The sequence below is a fragment of the Ovis canadensis genome, chromosome 9, assembly GCF_042477335.2.
Source record: "Ovis canadensis isolate MfBH-ARS-UI-01 breed Bighorn chromosome 9, ARS-UI_OviCan_v2, whole genome shotgun sequence".
Classification (NCBI taxonomy): Eukaryota; Metazoa; Chordata; class Mammalia; order Artiodactyla; family Bovidae; genus Ovis; species Ovis canadensis.
In genome coordinates, this window is record NC_091253.1 from 79,144,743 (window position 1) to 79,170,515 (window position 25,773).

General features: G+C 37.1%; 1 long non-coding RNA gene across 10 annotated transcripts in view; it reads left to right on the forward strand.

The window, feature by feature from the left end:
• LOC138445896 (uncharacterized) overlaps window positions 1-25,773 on the forward strand; it is a 186,924-nt gene that overhangs the window by 132,225 nt on the left and 28,926 nt on the right. For 3 of the 10 annotated variants that reach the window (XR_011259021.1, XR_011259028.1, XR_011259020.1), the window contains one exon: window positions 5,833-6,255. The exons of 4 other annotated variants lie outside the window; for them this stretch is intronic. This is a non-coding gene — a long non-coding RNA (uncharacterized lncRNA). Of the gene's footprint in view, window positions 1-2,550; window positions 2,652-5,832; window positions 6,256-11,563; window positions 12,831-25,773 lie in introns of those variants that run through there. 3 more of the 10 variants (XR_011259032.1, XR_011259029.1, XR_011259024.1) reach the window with 3 other exon arrangements.

Genomic DNA, 25,773 nt, shown 5'->3' on the forward strand with positions numbered 1-25,773 from the left:
ATGAAAATGTAATTTAGAACCTCATTGAGTTGTCATTTCTGTTTTATCAGATTGGGAAAAGGCCAAAAGTTTGACAACATACTCTTGATGAGGCTGTGAAAATATAGGCACCCTAATACATTGTTATGGAAATACAAGATGTGGGAATTCTCTGGTGGGCCAGTGGTTAGGACTCTGCAGTTCCATTGCATGGGGCACAGGTTGGACCTCTGGTTAGGGAACTAAGATTCCACAAGGCTTTCAGTGCAAAAATTAACTTCTACAGAGAAAGGAATTTTTCAACACATATCAGAATTATGCAAGTACATACCCTTTGACCTAACAATCCATTTCTAGGAATCAACTATAAAGATACATTGGGGAAAAAAGAAAAAAAGAGGTTGACAAGGAATTCATTAAAGTACTATTTATAATAACAAGGACTGGAAACAACCCAAATGTCCATTAACAGGGGATGGGTTAAATAAAACCATGCTATATCAATACAGTGACATACTTTGCACCTGTAAAGAAGAGATAAGTGATATTTATAACTGTGGCATGATATCTGTGATATACTCTACAGTTTTAAAAGGAGTAATTATGGTATGCTGTCATTTGTCTATAAAAATAGGAAATACATTTCCTCATATTAGAAATAAGGGCTTCCCTGGTGGCTCAGGCAGTAAAGAATCTGCCTGTAATACGGGAGATCTGGGTTTGATCTCTGGGTGGGAAAGATCCCCTGGAGAGGGGAATGGCTATCCACTCCAGGATTCTGGCCTGAGAATTCCATGGACAGAGCTACAGTCCATGGGATCACAAAGAGTCAAACATGACTGAGTGACTAACACTTTCACACACTAAAAATAAAAGAAACAACAACAAATGTTGGAGAGGATATAAAATAGCAGGAACTCTCATTCATTGCTGGTGAGAATATAAAATGGGATAGCCACATTGGAAGATAGTTTGGTAGTTTCTTACAAAACTAAACATACTCTTACCATATGATCCAACAGTTACACTCCTTGATATTAACTCAAATAAGTTGAAAACTTATGTCTATGCCAAAACCTGCACACAAATGTCTATACCAACTTTATCATGATTGGCAAAACTTAGAAGTAACCAAGATGTCTTGCAGTAAATACAATGGCTTGAATGTGTCTTCCCTCAATTTATGTGTTGAAACCTACCCACCAAGCTGATCATATTAGGCAGTAGAGCCTTTGAGGAGTGATTAGGTTATAAGGGAAAAGTCATCATGAATGGAATCAGTGCCTTACAAAAGAGGCCTGAGAAAACTCCCTTGCTCCTTCCACCATGTGAGATTACATTGAGAAGTTAGCAATCTGCAAGAGGGTCTTCATCAGAGCACAACCATGCTGCCACCCAATCTTGGACTTCCAGCCTCCAAAACTGAAAAATAAATTTCTCTCATTTATAAGCCACCCAGTCTCTGGTATTTTATTATAGTGCCAAGGAATTGATGCTTTCAACCTGTGCTGCTGGAGAATACTCTTGAGAGTCCCTTGGACAACAAGGAGATCAAACTAGTCAATCCTAAAGAAAATCAACCTTGAATATTCATTGGAAGGACTGACACTGAAGCTGAGGCTCCAATACTTTGGCCACCTGATTCGAAGAGCTGACTCATTGGAAAAGACCCTGATGCTGGGAAAGATTGAGGACAGGAGCAAAAGGGGGTGACAGAGGAGGAGATGATTGGATGACATCATCGACTCAATGGACATGAGTTTGAGCAAACTCTGGGAGATAGTGAAGGACAGGGGAGCCTGACGTGCTACAGTTCATGGGGTCACAAAGAGTCGGACATGACTGAGGGACTGAACAACATTATATGGTATATATGTGTATATATAATATGTTTAAATTTGTCTTTAAAAATTTGAAGTTTAAAAAAAAAAAAACTAGAAAGAACATTAGACAGTGTCAACAAGCTGTTTTTCCAAAGAAAGCTGGAATAACATCGCCCCTTTCACATATTCTTTAACAATGTCTAGGTTCGATGCAGGATACAGGATGCTTGGGACTGGTGCCCTGGGATGACCCAGAGGGATGGTATGGAGAGGGAGGTGGGAGGGGGGTTCAGGATTGGGAACACGTGTACACCCGTGGCGGATTTATGTTGATGGCAAAACCAATACAATATTGTAAAGTAATTAGCCTCCAACTAAATAAATTTAAATTAAAAAAAAAAGAAAAAACAGAGATGAGAGATCCAGAGATCCCCTGGAGAAGGGAAAGGCTACCCCCTCCAGTGTTCTGCCCTGGAGAATTCCATGGACTGTATAGTCCATGGCGTCGCAGAGTTGGACGTGACTGAGGGACTTTCACTCCACTTCACCTCATATATTCTAACAGACACCCAAACAGGTAGAATCATTTACCTGAAGCAAAATAGTGAATTTGCTGCAGCAGCAGTCATAGTAACATTGATGGCAAATTATTAATTATCCTTATATAACAATTTTAATATTTCAATAAAATACTATAGTATATTAAAAAAAAAATAACAATGTGGCCTTGCTACTCTCCTATCACAAGGTGGAGTCTATTTCCCCTACCACTGAATTTGCCTAGCTTTGGTACCTGTTATGACCACTGGGAGATGTGAAGCTTTGACTTCTGAGCCTGGGCCTTAAAAGGTATATATCTTCTATCTTTGCTTCTTATAATGCACCTTCTGGGGATTCAACCATTATGCTGTGAACAGGCCCAAGCAGCTGCATGGAAAGACCTATGTAGAGAAAAACCAAAGTCCCTGATAACAACCCCAGCTGAATGCCCAATCAGGAACCAAAAATAACTTGCTAGCCATGGGAGTGAGACCATTTTAGACCTCTAGCTGTCTCAGCACTCACACTGACACTATGACCCCTGACAAAGGAGAAAAACTGGCCAGTCACTGACCCATAGTGAAGTGAAGTGGAGTGAAAGTCCCTCAGTCATGTCCGACTCTGCGACCCCATGGACTATACAGTCCATGGAATTGTCCAGGGCAGAATACTGGAGGGGATAGCCTTTCCCTTCTCCAGGGGATCTTCCCAACCCAGGGATCAAACCCAGGTCTCCTGCACTACAGGCAGATTCTTTACAACTGAGCTGTCAGGGATGCCCCCTGACCCATAGAAACATGAACAAATAAACTACTTTTTTTGTTTTAAATAATTGAGCTTGAGGTACTATGTTACATAGGATTGAATAACTGATTTTAAAATGTAAGAACATCTTGCAGAGATCATTACTTCCTAATGAGAAGAAAATATAGAACTATAATACAGATATGATCTTTAAGCAAACAACTAAAAATAAAGATGAATTTAATTTAAACACCAAAATAATTGATTTCATGATCCATGAAATTAAAAAAATACTGCCTGAACTAATGCATGGCAGATGGTCAATAAGTGGCTCAGAGCTGGAAATATCTTTACATTTTTAGAACAATGAGGTCTACTTAGCTCAAATAAATAGCAAAATTAGAGAAGTAGCAAGGAACTAAATGAGGGAAGGCTAATAGAGACATTAACCTTAAACATACCAGTTAACACTGCAAACTTTATTCAAGAGGCAACAGGAATTTGGCTGAAAATCCTAAACAGGACAGTAACATGATTTAATTTGTATTTTAACAAAAGTAGTTGCTGTAGAAGGGATTCGTTTAAGAAAAAACTTGACACAGCCTGGCCAGTTAGGATGATTTCCAGATATGGTTATGAGAATTTAAACTAGATAGATAACAAGTACATACAAATTCAAGAAGCAATTTAATAAATAAATAAGAGATAGCTGAATGGGTAAAGGAAATGAAGAAGGAAAATTCAAATATGATGCTGAGGTTTTGAGCTGGAATGAATGAGAAAACTCTGGTAGATGCTGATTAAAAAAGATTGAGAAGGGATAGTGACTTGAAAGATGATGAAGATGTGGTTCTAGACCTACTGAGTTAGTAGAATGTCCAAGTAAAAATATCCCATGCCCAATTTCTGGCACAAAACTAAATTAAGGTGAGACATTATCAATCACAATATTAAGCAGTATTTCCCAAAATGTGTCTCTCAAGCAATACTGGTATGAGATGCCCCATTCAAAGAATCTGAGACCAAATAAATTTGGAACATGCTTGCTCCTTCTTGGATATTCATAATGCACATTATAATAATGAACATTCAAAATGATCCTTCTGTATAGAAGTCTATATAATTTTGCTAAAACAAAGCATTTCAAATTATGGTCAACCTTTGTCATACTTTATATCATGATACACTTGGAACATGCAAGATGAGACTCATCAAGTATAAACTTAATAGCTAAAGTCAGAGTCAGTGAAAAGTGGAAAGGAGGATTGAGAGCAAAGGTCAAGGTGTTAAGAGCTAAACTATGACAAATTCTGTAGAAGGGATTGTCTGACAAATGGAAGATGATCATGGAAATTCACTGCCAGAGAAGATCACAGACACCAACCTTTAAGTGGGTTTCAGAAGGACAAGATGGTATGGAAAATCATCATAAGATAAGGAATATTATAAGCATGAGGTAAGGTCAGTATGCTGTTTAAAAAGGTAAGGGGAGCATTCATAATTTTTCTTAAAAAGATTTTAGAATTTAGAAAAGATGCTAGCAGAAATTTTAAAAATTCACTAGAAAGGCTGGAAAATAAAAATACAGAAACTTTTCAGATATCAGAGTAAAAAGACAAAAATAGGAAAGAAAAGATAAGCCATATAAGAAGTCCAATACCCAAATTTAAAAATTCCAAAGAAAATGCAATCAAAGACATCAACAAACAATAATCCAAAATAATTTGCAGAGGACCTGCTTAATGCATAATGCCTTAACATGCTAGAAAAAAAATAGATCCATACTAATGTCTATTATTATGTATTTTTCTGAACACTGGGAGCAAAGAAAAAGTTCCACTCATTTTCAAAGAGAATGTACATAGAAGGGTCAAGTATCAGAAAGGCTTCGGAGTTCTTAACAACAGCTCTGAAATGTAGAACACACTGAAGAAATGACTTTAAAATCCTGAAATTTCTAATCTAAAATTCTATACCCTGCCAAACTACTAATCAACTCTGAGGGAAACTAAGCTTTTGGAATTGAGTTATATGATTATGCATATATTAGGTTGGTGTGAACATAATTGTGATTTCAGACAGTGAATTTTGAATCATTATAACTAGGCTCAAGGACATCTTTATTAATCAAAATAGGAACCATTACAATCAACACATTTTTGCTAACAAGAAATAAGTTTGTTTATTCCTATAGCATAAAAATCCATGCCTTGGGATTTGATGAACATGTGGAAAGCATTTTCTGCCTCTTGCTGATTGTGGAAGCATTTTCCCTGCAAAAAGTTGTCGAGATCCTTGAAGAAAGTGGTTGGTGAGAGGTCATGAATATGGCAGATAAGGCAAAATTCTGCAGCCCAATTTTTTCAACTTTTGAAGCACTGGTCATGCGACGTGGTTGGGTGAAGTGGGCCCTTTCTGTTGACCAATGCTGGCTTGAGGCATTGCAGTTTTCAGTGCATCCCATTAATTTGCTAAGCACACCTCTTGGATATAAAGTTTCCCCATGATTCAGAAAGCTGTAGTGGATCAGCAGACTACCAAACAGTGACCATGACTTTTTTTTGGTGCAAGTTTGGCTTTGGGAAGTGCTTTGGAGCTTCTCAGTCCAGCCACTGAGCTGGTTGTCTCCGGTTGTCATGTAAATCCACTTTTCATCACACATCACAACCTGATCGAGAAATGGTTCATCGTTGTTGCATAGAATAAGACGACACTTCAAAGTGACTTTTTTTTTTTTTTTTTGCAGCCAGCTCATGAAGCACCCACTTATTGAGCGTTTTCACCTTTCCAACTTGGCTTTAAATGCCAAGTAACTATAGAATGATCGACACTGAGTTCTTTGGCAACTTCTTGTATAGTTTGAAGAGGATCAGCTCAGTGATGGCTCTCAGTTGGTCATTGTCATCTTCCGACGGCTGGCCACTACACTCCTCAATTTCAAAGCTCTCATCTCCTTTGCAAAACTTCTTGAACCACCACTATACTGTATGTTCATTAGCAATTCCTAGACCAAATGCGTTGTTGTGTTGTGAGTTGTCTCTGCTGCTTTACGACCCATTTTCAACTAAAATAAGAAAATCCCTTGAATTTGCTTTTTGTCTAACATCATTCCCCTGGTCTACGATAAATATAAAATAAACAGCAAGTAATATCATTAGCAAAAAAAAAATGAAGCAAGAAATGTGCATTAAAATGATATATAACATAATCACATTTATTTTAAATTGTATTCCAATATCAAAACAGCAAAGTTCAACAATGCAAAACCTCAATTACTTTTGCACCAAATTAATATATTAACTGAAAAATTAAATATATAAAATCACTGATCAAAGGAAAAAAATAAGACTATGAAATCTAATGGAAGGAAAGTAAAATTAATACTATATATTATGTGGCTCAGCAGGAAATGTTGTTTACCTAGTTATGACTGCAAATCTTGAATGTTGATCTAACTGAACATCATGTAACTATCTTGGGAGAGAGAGTACAGGGAACAAATATATTGGTAGGGGAATAGAGATGCAGGCAGTATGTGAATGGTTTTAAACAAAAACATAGTCTAACTATTCATCTGGAGGGAGATGACATGAAATAAAATCTACATGATATAGTAATAAAACTATGTTATTTAGAACTATTCAGGTAAATTTTGGGCTTCCCAGCTGGTGCTAGTGGTAAAGAACTTGCTTGCAAATTCAGGAGACATAAGAGAGGCAGATTCAATCCCTGGTTGGGAAAGATGCCCTGGAAGAGGGCATGGCAACCCACTCCAATATTCTTGCCTGGAGAATCACATGGACAGAGGAGCCTAGAGGGCTACAATCCAAAGAGTCACAAAGAGTCAGACACGACTGAAGCAATTTAGCACGCATGATCTAGCACACAGCATAGGTAAATTTTAAATAATGACCCACAGAGATGTTATGGGGAGGGAGGTGGGAGGGGGGGTTCATGTTTGGGAACGCATGTAAGAATTAAAGATTTTAAAAGTAAAAAAAAATAAAAAATAAAAAATAAAATGCCCATAATTTGGGGGTTGATAAGATTAAAAAAAAAAAGAAAAGAAAAGAAATGGTTGCTTCTGGGAATTAGAAATCAGAGGAGCTGTAAGGAAGAGGGAAATGTTGCTTTAAAGATTTCTTAACTCTTAACTATTTTGTGTGCATATCTTGGATAAAAATTTTAAGTATAAAGAAATTAAGAATGGAAAAGAAAACATCTAGCTTGCTAGCTTAAGATCCCTCATAGGAATAGTTTTGATGTTATCCTCTTCTCTGATGAAAAGCAAGAGAAAGGCAGTTGGCTTTTACAAATAGGAGATCATTTTGAACAAATGATGTCAATGGTACTCTAAAATGAAGTGAAGAATGGAAGTGTAGATGCCTTGAAATTGTCTGCATCTGTGTGTGGAGAAGGAGGGCAATAGCCCTAGGGACACAGACGTCTAACTACACATATAATAGCCCTCTAAATAGCTCCTGATGAAATAGATTAAAAAGGTAGACAAAAAATGAGGTAGCTTTTAGTCATAAGCAGAGTTCCTAGAAACATTGTTCAATATTAATTTTCGAATGTACACTGCCACATATTTCTTTGATATTTAGATCAAATTGTGTTGAATCCAGTGAAATGTCAAACAAACTTGTGAGTCCATTATTTTGTTTGGTCACACATAAAAGACAATATTTAAGAAGCAAAACTTTGTTTACAAGTTTTGTGATATTATTATGATTTCCCTTTAAAATCAAGTAATTTGTAAAGAATGATTTATAGATATTTATAAGAGCTTCATACTAAAGACAGTTCTTGGCTTTTATGGCATATCTTTCAAAACTTTAATGATTACATATATCTTAAAATGAAGAATATATATATGATATACTCAATTCACAATAAGAAAGTAGAAAATATTTCATTTTTAGAAACTATATATATGACTTTATGCATATAATCATTTTACTATATGATTTCATATATATAATTATTTTAAGAAGTTATCAAACACCATTCATCTTTGCCATTTAAAAAGCATGATTATTTTGCATCAGCTGATATTTTGCATACTCTAGCCTAAAAAGATCCAAGAGGAAAATACAAAAAGTATTTTTATATTTTGGCAATTTTTTTATCATAGCTGTTATTTTGGTGACATGATTTATTTATTAATAAGATATTAAATTTTTTAAATCAAAATTTAAAGAGTTTATTTGAAATTTAGAGAATTTCAAAGTAATTTGTCGATATTATATACATGTGTGTGTGTGTATAGACTCTGATTAGAATTATCTTTTGACATTAGTTAATTCATTATTAGCTTTTGTCCAAATAGGAAATTGAAGAACAGAATGGTTTGGTGGTTCCCTAATTCTAATATGACACAGCTGATTGGTGAAAAAGAGCAGTGATAAAGCACTGGTGTCCTGATTCTCAATCTCATTCTACTTCTATGACACCAGTGGTAATAGAAATCCAGTTTTGACAATTATGAATATAACTGAAAAATTTTAAGGAGTATGATCGAGTTATGATGAAAGTGGAAAGGAAAAATAAGACTTACAAATTATTCAGTCAGAGTTAGGAGAGAAAATCTTCATCGAGGAAATGGGAAAAGCTTAGTAAAACTTTGTAAAGTTTGGATCAGATTTCTTATGTATATATTTGATTCTAAATAGAGTGATTAGAGTTCTAAATAGAGCTATAAAAATAGCCCTCCTCACTCTTCAGTCTGTGTTGCATGGAAGGACAGAACTCTAAAAGAAAGCCACAATCCTAGTGGTCAAAGAATTTAGAGACCCAAGTTTGGGATTGCCTGAACAACTGAAAATCTAGGGGTAAATCTCCAAAAGGAAGGAGCTTCTGGGTAAGAAGACACAAAATCTGTATGTAAGCTCCCCTCAAAATGTTGGGTTATGCCTCAGCTGTGAATGTGCCATTGAGAATCTTAGAAGCCTAGCTGAAAGTAACATCTGAGGAAGACTCCAAGAACTAAGATTTTACCTGCCACAGGTAAGACACACTTTGGAGCTGAACTCCAACTAAGTTATTGGATTGACCAAAAAGTTCGTTCAGGTTTTTCTGTAAGGTGTAATGAAAAGACTCAAATTTTTTGGCCAACCCAGTAGAAGGGTTTGGCAAACACCTTGGACTTTTCATAAAGTTAGGAATAAAAGCTACATCACCAAAACTAAATCATAGAGCTGCCCTAACAAAATAAAAACCCAGCCTCTCCAGACTGAAGGTGAACTGTCTGTAAATTTAGCTACTTTCTGGAACAAAACTCAGCACTTTTCAGAGGAAGATCCAGAGATTTTGCAATGTATTATCCACAGCATAGCAATAAAAAATTACTAGAAATGGGAAAATGTGACTTAATACAATAGAAAGAGACCAACAGAGGACAGAGGTGTTAGATTTGGCAGAAAAAGACTTTAAAATAACTTTGATACATGTATTTAAAAGTCTATAAGAAAAGATGGATATAACATATAAAGAAATGAGTAATTGTGAATAAATAATGGAAAAGCAAAAATGAAACTGCCTTTATTCACAGACAATGTGATTCTAGATTATTGTCCAAAAAAACTATTAGGGCCAATAAGTGAATTCAGCAAAGTTGGAGGATATAAAGTCAGTATTTCTATAATGTTTCAACAGAAAATTGGAAAATAACAATTAAAAATAAATATTTTTATAACAGTGTCAAAAAAAACATTAAATCCCTAAGAATAAATTTAAGGAAAGGTATAAAATATCTCTACTTTGAAAATCACAAAACTGCAGAAAGAAATTAAGCAGCTCATTTAGAGTTGCTTAATGAGTAAGATACATCATAAATATTATTGCAAGACAATATTATCAAAATGCCATTTCAGCCCAAATTGATCTATAGAATCAGTGTGCTCACAACTCAGAATGCTTTGTTGTTATTTTTGTTGTTGGAAATTGATAGTGTCACATGAAGTGTTTTGTGAATATACAAAAGCCTAGAATGGTTGAAAAGTCTCAAAAAAGAAAATGATTCAGAAGACTTAGATTAACTGATTTTAAGACTTAGTATAGTGAAAGTGAAGTCGCTCAGTCATGGCCGACTCTTTGCGACCCCATGGGCTGTAGCCTACTAGGCTTCTCTGTCCATGGGATTTTTCAGGCAAGAATACTGGAGTGGGTTGCCATTTCCTTCTCCAAGAAATCTTCTCAACCCAGGGACTGAACCCGGGTCTCCCACATTGTATGCAGATGTTTTACCATCTGAGCCACCGGGGAAGTCCTTAAAATACCTTAGTATAAAGCTACAGTATTTAAGACAGTGCATTATTGGCATAAGAAAAGACAAATAGACAGATTGAACAAAATAGAAAATCTGAAATACACACCACATATCCTCAGCTAATTGACAGAAATGCCAGAAATTCAATGGGAAAAAGAAAATATTCTCAACAAATGGTGCTAGAATAACCGGATAGCTATGTATCCTGACATATACATCACAACATATTTAAAAATTAACCTAAATTGCATTGAAAACCTAAAAATTAAAGCCAAAACTATAAAATCCCTAGAAGGAAGCATAAAGAATATCTTTGCAATCATGCAGTAGGCAAAGATTTTTTTGGTGTATAAAAATCAGTAATCATTAAAGAAAAATATGATATATTGGAATTTATCAAAATTAGAAACAGGTTCATCAAAAGACACCTTTAAGCAAAATGAAAAAGTCACAAACTTGCTGCTGAGGCCTAGTAGAATTATATTATATACCTTATGTATATTGAAAATGTGATTTTAACCCAGATCTCTTGATTTTGAATCCTTGCAGAACAAAATATAAATATGATAAATCTTGACATTGCAGAAATACAGCAGTTGAAACATTAAAAATGGGCAGGACAGGTAGAAGTTTGAATAATAAGTTGGTGTCTTTCACACAAAAAGTGAAAGAGAGTGGCAGTCATTGGAATAGACAATAGACATTTCAATATAACATTTAAGGTCAGTAGGGGGAGGGATGACTTGGGAGATTGGGATTGACGTATGCAAAATACCATCTATAATATAAATAATAAGAACCTACTCTATAGCACAGGGAACTCTACAGAAACTTTGTAATGGCTTATATGGAAAAATAATCTTAAAAAGAGTGTATATATATATATATATATATATATATATATATATAACTGATTCACCTGAAACTAACACAAAATTGTAAATCAACTATATGCCAATAAAATTCTGCCCCCACAAAAAAGATAGCACATACTTTTCCCACCTTGAGAATGATGGTTCTTTTTGCTTGTATTGTCCACAGAATAGGCTGACAGCCTCATCCTCCTGCAATAGTACCACAATATTATAGCTCTATTAAGATACATTTCATAAAGAAGAACACTGTTTGTAGTTTATGACTTTTTTCACCAATTTGAAATAGTTGACATTTATCATGAATGTGATGGCTATGCATTTTTTTCAACTAGGAGCAAAGTGGCTTCCCAGGTGGCTCAGTGGGTTAAGAATCCACCTGAAATATTGGAGATGGAGGAGACACAGGTTCAATCTCTGGGTCGGGAAAATCCCCTGAAGGAGGGCATGGCAACCCACTCCAGTATTCTTATGTGGAGAATTCCATTGACAGAGGAGCCTGGTGGGCTACAGTCTCTAGGATCGCAAAGAGTTGGACACTACTGAAGCAACTGTGAAGAAAGCTGAGCACTGAAGAATTGATGCTTTTGAACTGTGGTGTTGGAGAAGACTCTTGTGAGTCCCTTGGACTGCAAGGAGATCCAACCAGTCCATTCTGAAGGAGATCAGCCCTGGGATTTCTTTGGAAGGAATGATGCTAAAGCTGAAACTCCAGTTCTTTGGCCACCTCATGCGAAGAGTTGACTTATTGGAAGACTGTGATGCTGGGAGGGATTGGGGGCAGAAGGAGAAGGGGACAACAGAGGATGAGATGGCTGGATGGCATCACTGACTCGATGGACATGAGTTTGAGTGAACTCCAGGAGTTGGTGATGGACAGGGAGGCCTGGTGTACTGTGATTCATGGGGTCACAAAGAGTCGGACACGACTGAGTGACTGAACTGAACTGAACTGAATTGAACTGAACTGAACTGAAGCAACTTAGCCTTCACACACAGGAACAAAGTACTTTGTCAACAGTTTTAAGGTGATGAATGTCATAATTAACTAGATGGGGAAAATCTTTTCACAATATATATGTATGTCAAATCATCATGATGTACACTTTAAATATATTACAATTAGGTATTTGTCGATTACACCTCAAAGCTGAAAAAAAAAACCAAATAGAAAATTTTAAAAAGTCAGTAGTCATTAGAAATCAAAGTAATAATATGATTATTAAAACTGGTAGGAAGAAAAGACAAGTAGCAAATAAGTTGATAAATCAAAATTGCAGTAAAACAGAAACATTTAACCTCTGTAAAACTGATTTAATGATAAGAAAAAAATGGAGGAGAGAATTCTGCTTTTCATTTTATGTCTGTTCTCTAATATTTGATTTTTCCATACAAATGTATTTATTGCATTTTTAGAGAGAGAAATAAGTTGAAAGATAATAGAAAAGGAGGGAAGGAGGGAAACCTAAATACCTAGAGGTTACCATTGCATAGTGAGATTTCAGATGACTTCTTCCTTCACTACACCAACCAGTATGGCTAACAATATTTTTATAACTGTAAAACGAAAATAAAGTCATTTGCCCTTTGAAAAACAAAAAATCTCAAATTAAAAAAGAAATCAACCTTGTTGAGGTACTTTAATGCCTACTGGAAAATAAAGGTACTTTATTCCAACACTACTGGTAGTGTTGGAACTATCTAGTGGGAAAACACTTTTCAGAATGTCAAAGTGTTATTAACTTCTTGGTTGGCATCACGATATTACACTGAATACAAACCATTATTGTTTCAGTTGATGCAGTCTGGAGAGTCCTTAGCCTCAAAGTGCCAGGTAGACTGAAGAATAGTTGCCTACTAGCCAAGCAGAAAGTTCTCAAAATAATAGAATTACTGTCAAATGACACTGAGTTCTTTACAGTTACTGTGGGAGCAAATAAATCCTAAAAATATCCCTATGGCAATGTCTTTACAATTTGTACTGACATAAGCTCTTTGGGGATTCTGCCATAAGATTAAGTCTACACCCACAATTATGTCATCATGTATGCAGAAGTGTCATTTTTGCTCAGTTTTTGCAATTTGTTTATAGGCCTGGAAGAGCAATAGCAAATGGTGATGTCCAGAACCATCAGTCACTTAAGATACTAAAACCTGTTGTAGTGCTCCCACTAGAGCTGTGATGCTGGTTCATCGATGTCCTAAATTAAGTGTGTGTAGAGAAAGAAAAATTACATGCCATAGGAATGTGTTTTATAGCAAACAGGATATTGTTCCAGAAACTAGTCATCAAGTTATGTTGGCCATTGTACATGAAGCACATCTGGGAATTATTCTCAGGAAAGCATTGGGTAGACTCTCTCTTTCTAATGGCTTGGACTTTATCTAACTACTGCAAAGACTGGGAAAAAAAAAATGAAGCACATGTCAAGATCCAGTGTATTATTTACCAGAGTTGATTCCATGATATGTACTGGTAAAACCTTAATCAAGAATCCCTTATTGATTTAAGGTTATATTAATAACTTAAATAAGCTTCCTTGCTGGTTCATACAGCAGGGAATCTGCCTACAATGCAGGAGACCTGGGTTTGATCCCTGGTCAGAAAGATCCCTGGAGAAGGGAATGGCAACCCATTCCAGTATTCTTGCCTGAAGAATGCTATGGATGGAGGAGCCTCGTCGGCTACAGTCCATGGGGTCGCAAAGGGTTGGACACAACTGAGTGACTAACACTTCACTTCAATAGGTTATAGTAGGCTTTTTCACAAATGACAATAAAATGTTCCAATTTCCCTACTGCTTGGTTCATAACTTTGGGTCAAATAATTGCATTAAATTTTCTGCTGTGTGTGTGCAATTTTTTCAGAAGGTAGAAAATCCACCTGCAATGCAGGAGACTCAGGTTCAATCCCTCAGTCGGGAAGGTCCCCTGGAAGAGGAAATGGCAACCCACTCCAGTATTCTTGCCTAGAGAATTCCATGGACAGAGGAATCTGGCAGGCTACAGTCCATGGGGTCGCCAAGAATCAGACACTACTGAAGGACTAACACATTTAGGATTATCTAAGGACCTTGCTTGTGCTTCCCAGGGGTCGCTAGTAGTAAAGAACACACCTGCCAATGCAGGAGAGAAATGAGACGTGAGTTCAAATCCCTGGATCAGGAAGATCCTACTGTCTGGATGGTCCCTATGTCCAATCCCAAGAGATTGAGATTTAATTGGTCAGGGGTGTGGCCTGAACTTCAAAATTTTTTAAAGGTTTCTAGGTGATGCTAATATGCAGACAAGTTAGCAAACCACTTACTTAGAGCATAACAATGCCTACATAAGGTACAGATGGCCTAAGTGTTTTATAAACATTCCATGCATGCATGCTCAGTTGTGTCTGATTCTTTGCAAACCCAGAGGAAGGGGTTGAGGCTTGCTTATTGAGCTGGTTGATGAATATGGTGGTGGTGGTTTAGTTGCTAAGTCGTGTCTGACTCTTATGACCCCATGGGCTGTAGCCTGCCAGGCTCCTCTGTCCATGGAATTTTCCATGTAAGGATACTGTGGTGGGTTGCCATTTCTTTATCCAGGGAAAACTTCATCTCTTGCACTGGCAACTGGATTCTTTTACCAGTGAGCCACCTGGGAGTAATGTTTGATAACATAAGGCCAGATTGCTACAAAACAAAATCAGTATATAAACCCCGTTTGCCTAAGTTCGACATCTAAGCTGTCAGTTATAACACAGCCTAGCCCCAGGCAAGTTTCCTATTCATAAATTTCCCAACACAAGTGAGGTGTAGCATATTGACAATCTCAGTTTGGGGGAGAGGGGGAAGAAGAGAAAACAAAAACAAAAACAAAAATCCCCCTCAAAGTTGTGTTAGTAAGTTCCAAATAAATCATAGAAACCACTTTTTTATCATATCTTGCAATGGTCTCAAGCAAATGGTCAGGCTGAAAGGATGGTAAAGACCACTGAAAATTGTTGCAGGAAACTGGACTGTAAGATTAGACGTGTTTCTCATCCTTCCAGGTTAGATAGTAGTTTTTAGTTCTGCAGAATTTTTAATAAAAATTTGCATGAAAAGTCAGTCCAAGTGCCTTCTGAATTCATCAGCATATCAAAATACAAAGATGTCTTCTGCAAGTTATACTCAGCACTTAATTTTCACTTACCTATATAACAATAGTTAATATTTGTAAAGAACTGAACAAATGTAGCTTTCAGCCACAATAATTGAAACAGTCTGTGTTCAACAAAGCTGAGATATAACTGAAGTGATAGAACACCAATGTATTAACTGTGAACATATCCTTCATGGAAAAACTTACAACTGAAGATTTTGCTCCATCTTATCAGACCAGAATTAGTTCATAGCACCTTTTTTAAAAAATTGTTATTTTTTGCCAAACCACATGACATGTGAGATCTTAATTCCCCAATCAGGAACTGAACCCACACCTCCTGTATTGGGAGCACAGAGTCTTAATCCCTGAACCACAAGGGAAGTCCCTAAAAAGCATCTTTAAACACAACTACTCTCTGTCGTAACACATTGGTTGTCTGCGTAACAACTGAAGAAGAGGATCAAAGTTAGAAGACAAATACTGTCTGACTTCAAAATTCAACATAAAACTATAAGAATTAAGACAGTGCAGCATTGTCATAGACAAGCAAATAGATCAATGGAAAAGAATAAAGAGACCAGAAATACGGCCAAACATGAATAGAAACTGCTTTTTAACAAAGGTGTATAAGGCAATTCAGTGGAGAAAATCTTTTCAATAAAGGGTCCTGAAGCATTTGAAAATACATACACAAAAACAAGAATTTCTAACCATACCCCTTACAATTCACAAAAACTAACTTAAAATGAATCTTAGCTATAATGTAAAGATCTAAAACTATAGAACTTCTTAACAAACAACATGGGAGGAAATCTTTGAGACCTTGGGTTTAGAAAAATATTTCTTAAATACAACACCAAAAGGATAATCCATAAGAGGAAAAAAAAACAATAAATTGGACAAAACTCAAAATTTTAAAGTTCTGTTCTTCAAAAGATACTGTTAAGAATAGAAAGGTAATCCAAGGACTAAGAGAAAATATTTGCAAATCACATATAGAATACGGTGCTTATATCCAGAATATTCAATGAACTCTTTAAACTCAGTAATAGGAAAACAATACCACTTTTTATAAAAGGAGCAAAGTGTTTGAACACACTTCATCAAAGAGCTATAGGAATAACAAACAAGAAAATGAAAAGATTCTCATTATCATTAATCATTAATGCTGCTGCTGCTGCTGCTCCGTCGCTTTAGTCATGTCCGACTCTGTGTGACCCCATAGACGGCAGCCCACCAGGCTCCCCCAACCCTAGGATTCTCCAGGCAAGAACGCTGGAGTGGGTTGTCATTTCCTTCTCCAATGCATGAAAGTAAAAGTGAAAGTGAAGTTGCTCAGTCGTGTCCGACTCTCAGCGACCCCATGGACTGCAGCCTACCAGGCTCCTCCGTCCATGGGATTTTCCAAGCAAGAGTACTGGAGTGGGATGCCATTGCCTTCTCCATCATTAGGTAAGTGCAAATTAAAGCCGCCAGGGGATACCATTGCACATCTAACACAATGGTTAAAATTAAAATAACTGACCATACCGAGTATTGGTGAAGATGTAAAACAACTGAAATTCTCATTCATTGCTAGTAGAAATTTAAGTGGTTCAACCAGTCTGGAAAAAAGTTGGACAGCTTCTTAAAGAGTTAAGCACACATCTACTATGTGATCCAGCCATTCCACTTCTACATGTTTATCCAAGAGAAATGAAAACACAGGTCCATACAGAGATTTGCATACAAATATTTATAGCAGTTTTACTAGCCAAAATCTGGAAACAATCCAAATGCCCTTCAATCAGTAAATGGATAAGCAAATTGGGTTACTGTGTCCATGTGTGCTAACTTGCTTCATCTATGTCTGACTCTTTGCAACCCCATGGACTGTAGCCCACTAGGCTCCTGTCCATGAGATTCTCTAGGCAAGAGTACTGGAGTGGGTTGCCCTGCCCTCCTCCAGGGAATCTTCCTGACCCAGGGATGGAACCTGTGTCTCTTACGTCTATCTGCATTGGCAGGTGGGTTTTTTTACCACAAGTGCCACCTGGGAACCCCACTGTATCCACACTACCAGAATAAAAAATAATGAACTATTATACATGCAGAAACATGGATGAATCTGGGAATAATTATGCTGAGAAAGAAGCCAATATATATGCTGTGTAATTCCATTTATATAAAATTCTAGAAAATGCAACCTAATATCTTGAGTGGTCATCTCAGCTGGAATAGAAGTAGGAAAGGTTATAAAAAAAGGCACAAAAATACTTTTGAGGGTGATAGGTATGTTTATTATCTTGCTTGTGGTGGTGGCTTCACAGGGGTATGCAAGTGTCAAAACATATATTTTTTAGTACAATTCAAATATGTGCAGTTTAGTTTAAGTCAACTACATCTCAACAAAGTTGTTGAAAACAAATTTTAAAGCTCTTCTTTTTTTATTTAAAGACTTTGTTAGCATTATCTATGGTGGTGTCATTTTTATTTTGTATTGACTTTGATTATATGCTGCAGTGATTTCTAATATGGCTAGACTTTTCATTTTTAGAATACCTTGTTAAAAGCCTGTTTTATCACTTAAAGACAGCACAAATATTTTAATCAGTTGTCTGGGAGAAAACAAAAACTCCATCTCCCTCAAAAATAAATTAGGAGTCCCACAGATTAGAAGGTTGCATAAACTTTTATAATGCTGTGTGTTTTAAAATTCAATAATTGGCAAATTTATGCAGCAATCTATGGATTTATCTCATGTATTCTGACCCATCTGTTAAAACAGGCAATTACCAGAGAGCGCTGCTGGTGAGAATATACATTCTCAAGGCTAAAAATATACCCACACACTTAAGTACATTTACTCTCTAAGCATCAATTTGCAGAAGCTTTTGTTTGTCTTTTTTGCCTTTCTCCAAAAGTAAATAGCACAGCAGATTCTTAAAAGACAAAGTTGCATTTTAACAAGCTGGTTCTAGGATTTATTCATGTTCTGTGCTTACAGTTATTTATTGCTTTTTTAAAGGTTATATAGGTAGGTAAATATGACTAAATGTTGATAAAATAGAACAGTTTTTATAGAACACCTCACTGGTTTAACATGGTAAGACTTCTGGCCTTTAAAATCATTTTAAATAGTGAATATCTTCAGAATTATTAGACCTGAAGTGTTTAGGACATATAGATAAGAATAGATGGTTTTAAATACCTACAGAGAAATGTCCATAACTTGCTTTTATAATCTACTTTATGGTAATTTACCTTAAAGTAAGGATTAAAAGTAAATTCTTATTCAGGACTTTGATGAATGAGATATTAATAATTCATATTCTTGTTAATAGGGATGCCAAAGATAGTATGCCCAGATTTCTAATTTTTCAAAGTAAAAGTATTATTAAGGACATTAAAAAGAGGCCTTAGAATACCTAAAACAATCTTGAAATAGAAGAATAAAGTGTGAAGAATCACTCTTCCCCATACTGGAGCCCACTATATAACTACCATGGTCAAAACTATATGATACTGATGGAGGAAACGATGGATGAGTCAATGGAACAGAAGAGAGAACACAGAAATAGACCTACACTCCATCAGTGTCCGTGTCCTGGTTGTTAAATTTAACTGTGGTTTTGCAAGACGTTACCACTGAGAGGAACTGGGAAAGAGTACAAGAGATTTCTCTGTACTAATTCTTACACATGCATCTGAATCTACAGTTATCTCAAATAAAATTGTACTTTAAAAAATACACTAAAATAGTAGCAAATGAAATCGAATTTTTCTGGTTTGCTTTTATTTATTTTTTTTTTCGTTTTCTTTTTTATTATTAATTTTATTTTTACTTTATTTTACTTTACAATACTAAATTAAATACAGTATTTCGCAGTTCTTGGTGACTTATATTATAAAGATGAGTTATCACATATAAGAAATAACTCATTATTTGAAATTTCTAGTTAAGTGAATTGTCAATGAATAAGCCTGGACTGTACATAAGAATTGCAGTAACAAGACCTCAGATAGTTCTGGAAATAACCCAGTAACCCTTTCCAGGGTTCAGAAAGGTGAGACTTAGCAATCTGACAACCTTGATAGCTGTTGGTGCCTCCATGCGTTACCTATGTCTCGGTCATCTGACTGTTTCTTACGTAATGAAATAAGGAAAGGATGCTCTTCATCAGGATACTACAATACTTACATTTTTGTCATAGAGAATTGCTTGGAATGGAGGAAAGCCTCCATATGGTGACCAGAAGTGACGTGTTCTCTTTGAGTATGAAAAGATACACGGAGAAGAAACACACCTTAGAAAAGAACTGGATTATTCCCTGTGCTGAAAGGAAAAAACTGAATTTTCCCAACACATCATCGTTTGTTTCTGCCCTTTCATCCTGCTGGAATCACTTGATTCATACTTACTTAACTTGCCTGAACAATTTAAGTAGCCTACAGATGGTCCCCAACTTATGATGATTAGACTTTAAATGATTTTTTTTTTTTTTACCTTACAAAGGTGTGAAAGGGATACACAATCAGTAGAAGCCATACTTTGAATTTTGATCTTTTCCTGGGCTAGTTCTGTGCAGTGGAATACTCTCTGGTGATGCTGGGCAGTGGCAGTGAGCCACACTCCCAGTCAGCTGGACAATCACAGGATAAACCACAGCTACACTTAAAACCATCAGTACCCAAACCGCCATTGTGTTTTTCACTTTCAGTACAGTAGTCAGCAAATTACATGAGCTGGTCAACACTTTATTACATAACAGGTTTTGTGTTAGATTATTTTGCCCAACTGTAGGCTAATGTAAGTATTCTGAGCATGTATAAACTAAGTTAGGATAAACTATGATGTTCAATAAGTTTAGGTGTAGTAAATGCATTTTCTGCTTACAGTATTTTTAACTCACAGTAGCTTTACTGGAACGTCAAGGAAGATCTGTAGTGATTTCTTTGCTCTGACCTGTTTCTCACCTCCTACCCGTAAGTCCATCTTCCAAACTGTCCCCAGAGTGACCTTTCTAATAAGCTTGCTCACCAACTGTCTATTTGAAATCCAGTCATTGCTTCTGCTTGTCTAAAATATAGAGTCTAAATTTTGCTGGCCATTCAAAGCTACCCAAAATCTAGGCCCAATACCTGCCACTCCTAAGTACACATCCCACAGTCTGTATGGGCCACTTCATCGTCTCAGAACACACCACGCTTTTTGTCATATGGGTCCTTTAATTTTTAATCTAGAGTGCCCATCTTAGTCTTTGCCTGGTTAATAATCTCACTTTCTCCCTGAAGCTGTCCTCAATATCTTGAGACAGCTCATCACTCCTCCTTTTTTCTCTCATGGGATTTTACATGGAAGAATAGTTACTATTTATTGAGCGCTTACTAGGTACCAGGCACTGTGCCTAACTAAGCATTTTACAGACGTGATCTCATTTAATCTTCCCAGCAGCCCTATGAGGTCATGTGGCACTTTTCTCACTGTCTTCTCATTCATTGTTTTCATGTCCATGTCCTCACTAGAAGAGAGTGGTCTTGTTCATCTTATCTGAACCACCTTCTCCTGTGGTGTCTGATCACATCTGGTGTTCGATAAATGTTTGTCAAGTGAGTGAACAATGGAATGAACAAAGTGAAATAAATTAACGATAGGGTGCTTTTAAAAATATCCTTTTAGAAAGGACTGGCTTTACCATATCGTACATGGCCAGAGCACTGGAAGTGTGCTTCCTAATCCAAATATCACTCTCCTTGCTCCTGGCATGATGCCTGAAATCCCCATGGTTCTCAAGAATGTCCTGCCTTTATTTTTTATTCTTATTGCCAATAGCCCAGACTAGATCCTGTCTTGCTTCTTAGTTGATCTACTCATCTACTTTCAGATCTTCTGCTTAATTATTACTAGACACCTTGGAAAAGATCAATTTTCCTAAAATACTAATCTGATTATATATTTTCCCTGCTCAAAAACCTTAAATTTTCTAAAAAGGAATCCTCTCTTGCTAGCTTGACTTTCAAAATCCTCCACAATCTGTTCTCAACTATTTCTTATTACACTTTAAATCCTATGGTTCAATCAATCTGAAATAGTTGTCATTCTCACTTCCATGCCTTTGTTCACTGTAATTCCTCTGACTCTCTGGGCTGGCTTCTTTCCCTGCATTGTCTATGAAAATTTAATCCTCTCCATGATGCTAGAATACACCAGTCAGAAATGACCTCTTATTTTTCTTAAATGCTTATCCACTAATAGGCTTATAAAAGACATTCACATTTTAGACTTTTCACCTGTATTAAAAAGTCAGCTCTGGAACTTCCCTGGAGGTCCAGTGTTTAAGATTTCATACATCCACTGCAGAAGGTATGGGTTTGACCCCTGGTTAGGGAGTTAAGGGGCTTCCCTGGTAGCTCAGATGGTAAAGCGTCTGCCTACAATGTGGGAGACTTGGGTTCGATCCCTGGATCGGGAAGATCCCCTGGAGAAGGAAATGGCAACCCACTCCAGGAGTCATGCTTGGAAAATCCCATGGACCGAGAAGCCTGGTGGGCTACAGCCTATGGGGTCGCAAAGAGTCAAACACAACTGAGCCACTTCACTTCACTTCTCTAGGGAATTAAGATCCACATACTGCAGGGGAAAAAAAAAAAAGAGCTAGCTCCTTGAGAAGGGTCAGGTAACTTTTTCAGTTAACTGCCCACCTCATAGACAATTCCCTTTTAAAATGTGCCCCCTTCGCTATGTGAGGGTGAATCCCCCACATCTGTGCTTCTGCCATATTAGTCTGCTTCTGAGTAAATTAGGGATGGGACCTAACCATGCTTGGCCAACTAGGTTCTCCCCTTGGAGACCATGTACTTTTATCAGATAAATAAATAAAACAAAAGACCTTTTAGCCTAGATCTGTCTCCTAAATGGAGGAGCTGGAAACTAAACTGTGAAGCATCACCAGTGCACCTGTAAGGCTGTGTCCCTCCAGTGGGGACCATTTTTCACATTAAAAAAAGAGCATCCCTCTAGGTGGATGCAGCTTCAGATGCAGGGCACAAATATATGTGATGACCTTGGAGGGCCATAGTATTTTTCTTCATGGTAGGGGAGGTAGAAAGAGTTGGGTTTCAGAAAGAGGAAAATGAACCCTAAATGAAAGTGCCACTGCCTGGTTGCTGTCAGGTTTCCAAACACTGGGTATAGTCCCAGTTGAGATACCATTGTCTATGCCTGAGAAAATCCAGTATTCTTTCCAAAAATTCCTTTTTTACTCAAGGGTAAAATGAGTTGTGCATTAGCTATCTGATCCCACAAGGCTGAGAGTAGCTTTTCAGAGTAACTTACAGTGTCACTCTATGCATGCTAAGTTGCTTCAGTCATGTCCAACTCATTGCAACCCTTTGAATTGTAGCCCAAGAGGCTCCTCTGTTCATGGGATTCTCCAGGCAAGAATACTGGAGTGGGTTGCCATGCCCTCTTCCAGGGGATCTTCCTGACCCAGGGATTGAACCCACATTTCTTACGTCTCCTGCATTGGCAGGCAGGTTCTCTACCAGTAGCACCACCTGGGAAGCCCATATGCTAAGTCGCTTCAGTTCAGTTTAGTCACTCAGTCGTGTCCGACACTTGGTCACTTCAGTCATGCCCAGTTCTGCGACCATGTGGAATGTAGCGTGCCAGGCTCTTCTGTCCATGGGATTCTCGTCAGTCACCTGGTAAATATATGTTGAGTGTGGGTTACGCTTCTGGTTCTTAATGTTGGCTGTACATTAGAAACACCTGAGATGCTTTTAAACCTACCAATGCCCGCATCTCACTGCAGACTAATTAAATTCAAACTGTCTTGGATGGGACGGCATTATTTTTTAGTTAGACCTTTCCTGATGATTCTAAAATGTAATCATGAATTATCACTGCATTAGATGTTATGAAAATAAATACAAATACTGAGGAAGAGCTGGTAGCACATTAAGCCATTTTTATTTGTTAGCTCATCTGTGTTGAATTATTTAACAGATTGTACAGTTTAGGAAAAGATTTACACCCAAGATTAGGGTCAAGGTAGCATCAGAAGCAGTAAAGAAAAATGTATAAAAAAATGAAGGACAGGCTTTGAGTTTAGTTCATATTTTTTAAAAAAACAGAGCAAATTATTGGGGCGGGCACTGGGAGTAGTTATATAAGCCATTAACTGATCGAGCCAGGAGGAAATGGGTAACAGTAGTCATTTTCATTCCAAAAATATGGAATTCTTCTGAGAGGATATCTTTAAAACAATATTCTGATGAAATTTTAGTTTAAAAATCAAGCTAAAACAATGTAACATAATCTCTAGATCAGCATAATTAAGCAAGTGATTATAGCTTAATGTCTAATTATTAGTTCTGTATTAATAATTTAGTTATTAATAATGTAAGTATTAAGAGGTAGCATAAACTAAGAATATTAAAATATACTTTTTAAAGGCTGTATTCCTGGTTTCTCCACACTGCTCCCTGAGCTCAAGTATGACTTCATTCCACTGAAGACTTTGTTGGTACTGTATTTCTTTCTTTCTCTTTTTAATATTTATTTATTTGGCTGTGTCAGGTCTTAGTTGAGGCATGCAGGATCTTTGTTGCATTGTGAGGGTCTTTTATTGAACCACTCGGACTCTCTAGCTATGCCCATAGGCTTGGTAGTTTCGGGCTCAGTAGTTGCAACATGCAGGCTTAGTTGCCCCAAAGCATGTGGGATCTTAGTTCCCCAGACCAGGGATCAAACCCATGGCCCCTGCATTGCAAAGCAGATTCTTAACCACTTGACCAGCAGGGAAGTCCCTGTACTTCTTAATACATTCTGTCTGATATTGTGGCTACTTTACTGCTTGTCTTTGCCTTTTACTTAACAAGAAGCTCTTTGAGAGAAGTGATCATAGTATTCATTTTTGTATTCCTCCCACAGAACCTTCTTCTGTTAGAGCACGTTAGTTTTATTTGTTGTGTTAGGCTTTATAAATTAGGCATAAATTCTACTGCAAATAAGGTAAAACACACTACGATGGCTTAAACCATAGGTTTGTTTTTCTCATGTAGCAAGAAATTGAGATATAGGCAGTCCAAGGTTGAAACAGTTTCCCAAGAAAGCAGTTAGGGACACATTATTTCCATCTCTCTGCTTCTCTTGTCCTTACTCTTTAGCATGTCACCTCATGGTCATAAGACAGCTGCTACACCTTTAGGCATTGCTTTTTTTTTTTTTTTAAGCAAGAAGGGACAGGCTCAAAATGTCCAAAGGAACACTCCAATGCAATCTATCCTTTTTATTTATTTGTTTACGGCTGTGTTGAGTCTTTGTCGCTGCACTCAGGCTTTCTCTAGTTGCGGGAGCCGGGGCTACTCTCTAGGTGTGGTGTGTGGGTTTCTCACTGTGGTGGTTTATCATTGCAGAGCACAGGCTCTAGGGCACACAGGCTCGGTAATTGTGGTGCAGGGGCTTAGTTGCCCCCACAGCCTGTGGAATCTTCCTAGACCAGGGACTGAACCAGTGTCCCCTGCATAGGCACCAGTCTCCCCTGCATGGCAGGCTGACACTTAATCACTGGATCACCAGGAGATGCCCCCAGTCTATCCTTTTTTAAAGCTTTCCTGAAATTTTATCCAGCAAATGTTTGTTGGATAGAATTGGACACATGGTTATTCCTGGACTAATACTGAAAGATGGTTAGGGAGAAAGGAATTATGCATTGGGGTTGAGCCAGCCAGAAACATTGTACCATGAGGTTTTATTCTAATTAGACTTGAAATGATTATTGCAGATTGTTTGGCAACCCCTACCATGATCTGACGGCCAAGAAAATCGTGGGCCAGAAATGTCTGAGATCCATAGCCAGGTAATGGCAGAACAGAGACTAGAATAAGATCCAGCTATTACCATTCTTAAGCCACTGAACATTACATACATCTGCACACACAAACTATTAGAAGGTCCTACTTTAGAAGCTATGAGTCATTTCCAAAGACAGAATTTAGATTGCTGGAACTTTGTTTTAGCCATCTCCCAAAGAACCTTCCCCTTCCTATAAATCATCAGAGCAGCAAATAGGAAAACAGACCTTTCAGTCTTCCTTTGATGTAAAAGAGGGCAAAATAAACTGTCCAAAATTTCCGCGGGACATGTCCTCCATAAGTTGTCCTCTTGCTTTGTGTAACTGAGAAGGTTGTTTTTTTAAAATCTCTAATGTAGAATAAATTAATTAAATGGTGAAAATCCAAAAGTGTTTAAGTGCAATCCCAGTCTTTGGTCCTCTCCCTTACTATTCACTACCATTATTTTTGCTAAGAATTTTTTTGAAATTATTGTTGCTGTCAAATTACTTTAATTCTGACCTTTGACCCCCCCCAAATAAGGTTTTGCTAAATGTATGCCTCCTAAATAATTATCCTATCAAAATTTTTGTTTCCCCAAATGACT